At 45.0% G+C, this 5,000-nt stretch overlaps 1 protein-coding gene across 1 annotated transcript in view; it reads right to left on the reverse strand.

Annotated features, from left to right (window-relative positions):
• htr5ab (5-hydroxytryptamine (serotonin) receptor 5A, genome duplicate b) overlaps positions 1 to 764 on the reverse strand; it is a 9,485-nt gene extending 8,721 nt beyond the window's left edge. Inside the window, exon 1 of the mRNA XM_030348850.1 lies at positions 670 to 764. The gene's annotated coding sequence lies outside the window, so the exon portion shown is untranslated. The remainder of the gene's footprint in view (positions 1 to 669) is intronic.
• Between the last annotated feature and the right edge of the window lie 4,236 nt (positions 765 to 5,000).

The following is a 5,000-nucleotide window of genomic DNA, read 5'->3' on the forward strand; positions in this document are numbered from 1 at the left end:
CAACCGAGCTAAAGGTCTTCCTGTTTCCTTCCTGCAGCACTGCCGTCTCTCTTTCTCTCTGTCTCCCATTTCTCTCCCTGAATTCAACAAGTCTTCAAATGCTTTTTCTAACTAATGAGGCTATTCAGGCAATAACACAGCCGGAAGATTTGACACCTCCTTATATTTCCGGAGAGTGTGGCGACCTCGTTAGAAAAAAACTGGGTGAATCAAACAAATTTCTTGAAACTGAAGTAATGCATCATCCGTAAGGAGGTGAGCGTACATATTTGTCTCCCCTTGCATCGCCATCTGTCACTCCCTAAAGACAATGAACAATCACATTAGAACCGTTGGGTCTTTTCACACATTGCTATTGTTATTCTTCCTTAGATACATTTCCACACATCTGTGTTACATGCAGTCACTCTCTGGCGTGCCGTCTAGTTTTTAAAGCGTGGTTTTAAATCCAAACGGTATAACTTTGGTCCGTCCAGTGTCCGTGTGACCCGCACGGTGCGTGGTTATGGTGTTGTGATGAAATGAGAAAGTAACTCGGAGTGGACTGCGCGTCCTGACAATCCTCACGGTGCTGAGGCTGAAGCGCTCTTACACACACTCTCCCACTCTTACTGCCCATCAAGTGGAAAAACCATGAACCCAGACACGAACGCGGCAAAAGGAACCCACCTCGTGGTCGGTGCGTTGAGAAGCAGTCCGGGACGACCAGGGGTCTCGGCGGGGCGGGGGTCTTGAGTGGCCGGGCTCATGCTGCCTCTCTACGGCCGCTGCGGCGCGTCTGTCTAGGTTTTTTGCGGCTCTGCTCCGAGGGAACACCGGACCGAACCAACTCAGTCCGTGAGAGAGGGGTGGCTCTGGGTTCTTGTGTAAGGCGGCGGACGCGTTGCGGAATGCAGCGTTATGCTCCGTTTATTCATGGTGTGTTGACATGGTGCAGCTCGACTATAATGTTTTTTAAAGTTTAAAGTTTCTTTAGGTTCGTGTCCTCGTTCGAGGACCCCCCCAACTCAACTCTGTCTTCTGACAAGTCGAGAGAGTGGTAGTGTCCCTGTGTCCAGCTTAAATTACTGAACAATTTACTGGGGCCATGGCTCTAGAAATTAATTGAGTTCTGATATGGTTAATATTCTTTAACTTGAAAGGGTACTTTACTCCTTTCAAAAATGTTTATCGCTACAGAATGTTTCAAAGCTTATATTGAGGTGAAATAAATGTTCAGTGGAGTGGAGGAGCGGAGGCGTGGAGCGGTGGAAGGGTGGAGGGGTAGACTGTGGAGGAGTTGGGGAGTGGAGGGGTGGAGGAGTAGAGGTCTTGGGGCATGTTGGGTTTACGTTCAGCACCACGGAGAGCGACATTCTTCGGTTTACAGTCCCTAATACTACAAACCCATCATAACACAGGATTTATGTCAGCAACGTTACACACACACAGACACACACACATGCACACCTGCACACACACACACACACACATACAAACACACACACACACACACACACACACACACACACACACACACACACACACACACACACACACACACACACACACACACACACACACACACACACACACACACACACACACACACACACACACACAGCCATATAGACACAATAGGGATGGTTTCAAGGTTGAGTGTGTGTCACACTCTATATAATATGTCCAGTGACAAGCTTCTGAGCCTGCGTCCGTAGTAAACCAGGCCATGTGTCGCTGCATCGACACGCAGATCTCCTCACCACTGGCCCGCTGCGGCAGCAAGGGACCAGATTACATTATTACATAGGTTACTAGGTCATTATTTTACCAGATTAATAGATTACTCGATGATTTGATTTTAGATGATTCGATTATTAGATGACTAGATAACTCGATTATTTAATGTTCTTTTTGTTGTTATTGGATTATTAGATTACTAGATCAATACATTTTAGATATTTGATTGATTGTATATTACATTATTAGATTAGTAGATGATTATATTACTAGACTAGATAAAATACTAGATCAGATATATTATTGGATTATAGAAAAATTAGATTACTAGGTTAGATGATTAAACAGCCCAGTTATTTCTTTGTTTACGTCGATATTTACCTTTCAATTGGTTGCCCGGATTACAGTACTGTAATGAGGTAGACAAAAAATATTCTGTATCCTCTAAGTCATTAATAATAGATTAATTACAACATAACAAAGGATGTGTTTATGTATAATTGAACATATTGTGAAATTATTCAAAACATGTTGTTACCAGCTAAAAGCAACAGAAGGACTTGATCTTATTTTCTCCGTTGATGGACTTGGGTTTAAATCACGGGGGGGGGGGGGAGAATAGGAGGGTTGATGGAATGGGGAGGGAGGAGGGGAGAGGAGGAGGGCCGGAGGGAATAGGGAAGAAGGAGGGGGGGGGGGGAGTAGGAGAGGGGAGGGAGGGGACGCTATGCTGCAATGTCGTGTTCTCGTTTGGCAGGAATCCAACTCGCAACCCCAGGAGCCTGCGTCATGTGTTGTTCTGGTGGTTGTGTGCATGTTGTGTTCTCAACATTACCATCCCCATGCTTCTGTTCTATGGTCTTTATGGTCTTGATGTAGAGATGTTGCAAAGAGGCTGTTCTGATGTTTTTCATCTATAGATGTGATCTATAGATATTGCATACAGTGAATCTGGTCATAATGTCAATGCATAGATTATGTTGGATACATAGATTATGTATAGAGTCTGTTTTGGTCGTAATGTTAATGTAAAGATGATATATGATGCATAGATTATGTATAGAGTCTGTTCTGGTAATAATGTTAATGTATAGATTATATATGTTGCATAGATAAGGGATACAGTGTATCTGGTCATAATGTTAACGTATGTATTGGATACGTTGTATAGATAATCGGGTCATAATGTCAATGTATAGGTAAACATGTTTAAAAAAACAACACTCCATCAGTCCATAATGATGTTAATATGAAGATTATCCAACATTTAAATATCGATTATTTAGTGCTATGTTGTTAAAGCTGTTCTATTGGTATGCTATAATGGTCTGGTCTATTTCAAACTTAGATCTGGTCAATTGAAGGTACAGTAGTGTAAAGCAGGACACCTTCATATCTGAATGGGTTTGACAGCAGCCCATGACAGGACTGTAGGCAGTAGACAGAGACTCAGACAATAGGGGCAGTGCTCAGTCGGACACTAGCAGACCGCGTGAAGACAGCCAGAATGTGCACCATGTCGCACCATCTCACTCTACCCCCTCATCGTCTCATTTATTTTTACTCTTAATTCTCCTCCCACACCTTCTCTTATGTGTGCTGATGGAGCTCACTGGCTGGGCCGTTCCTTCCCTCTGATCCCTCTCATCCCTGGTTCTGCCTGTCAACACCGTATTATAGTCATTAGGATCCCGCTGTGTGCATTCGGTGCGGTCAACCGACAGTTGAAACACGCTACTGCATCCTCAGGTTTGCGATTTGTGTTTTTTTGTGTCTGTGTACGTGGCGACATGACAGAGGGTCATACAGGAGCGGTGATCTCTCCCTGCTGGCAGACACTGACCCACGCCCCGGTGGTTCAGTCAGATCAGACTCCTAAAGGTCCTCTGAAACCAGGTGTCATGTTAATTAGCCTTCACGTGTCATCATCCCTTAATGACTCCCTTAAAGGCAGGATGATGCTTGTGCTTTTCTTATTACATTATACATTCCCACTATGTACTTTTCCGTTCTAATTAACTATTCTGTCTGTTCTAGCGTGTTGCGGGTACTGGACTGGATGCCTGGACTCTCCTCATGGATAACCGGCCAGAACCCCATCACCATTTTAATATGATGTTAATGTATTTACCTGTATGTCAATTGTGGTACCCATTGCACTCCTGACCATCAAGGGATCCCCTACAACGCGTTTCTTCTCAAGATTTCTTCCTTGCTGATTTCAAGGGAGTTTTTTCTTGCCTGTGTGGGGGCATGGGTAAAGGGGGGTGTCACAAATATTTGGCCTGTTAAGCCCTTTGAGACTGTAATGGTGATTAAGGGCTATACAAATAAAATTGAATTGAATTGAATTGAATGACATCACTTGTGGGACTATGTGAAACCTAAGTCGATGATGGACAGATCAGCCCAACAGCCTACCTGGTGGACTGTACCAACTGGTAGGCTGATCTACCCATTAAACATCGGAATTGGACACCCCAGCTTGTGATGTCACAAATGGGTAGATTTGATTTGGTTTGTAATGGCTAATTAACATCAAACTTGTTGGTAATATAGGGCTCCTTAAAGGTATGATGATCAACTGAACCTCAAGAGGTAGAGTATTGTGTCTTGTACATGGTAGTGCTGGTTTAGTTCCCGGCTTCCCTCTGATTCCTAGAGCAGCGCACTTCATTCCAAATTGTTCATCACTTCCTCTCTTTGCCTCCCACGGAGTGTTGTGATCGAACTTCGACCTCTGACCTTGCCTCTAATGATCAAAACGGATGCACGGTGTTCTCTCCTCTCCGGCGAGGCAAGGTCGCTGTCTTTCAGGCGTGCTGACGACTCATTTTCCCCTTGTCTCCTTCCCTCCTCGGATTAATCCGCTCGTCGCCACGCGCCCAGGCGTGGGAGGCAGCGGGGTCAGACAGTATAGGCCACTGGCTGTCGGGGATGCTCGCTGCATAATCCACTGTGGAGACGAACAACAAACAGCGACATCACTGTGCTTCCCCAGGAACCCTTCAATGTAATTGCAGGGTGCCGGCCGCAGGATGATGGCGGCGGGGGAGTGGTTATGAAACTGAATCGGTGATGTGTGATCCTCCAACCTCCATTCTGGTGTCTCCACCTGCTCAGCTGTTGCAAAACACGGGAATATTGCTTATAGAAAGGCAGGCGGAATACCGCCGGCTGTGGCTACTCGTATATACAGTACTTATGTTCAATCGCCCATATGACGAGAATAACAGGACTTTGTAAAGGTTGCGGGGCATACATTATTCAAGACAGTGAAC

This window comes from Gadus morhua, chromosome 23 (genome assembly GCF_902167405.1).
Source record: "Gadus morhua chromosome 23, gadMor3.0, whole genome shotgun sequence".
Lineage (NCBI taxonomy): Eukaryota > Metazoa > Chordata > Actinopteri > Gadiformes > Gadidae > Gadus > Gadus morhua.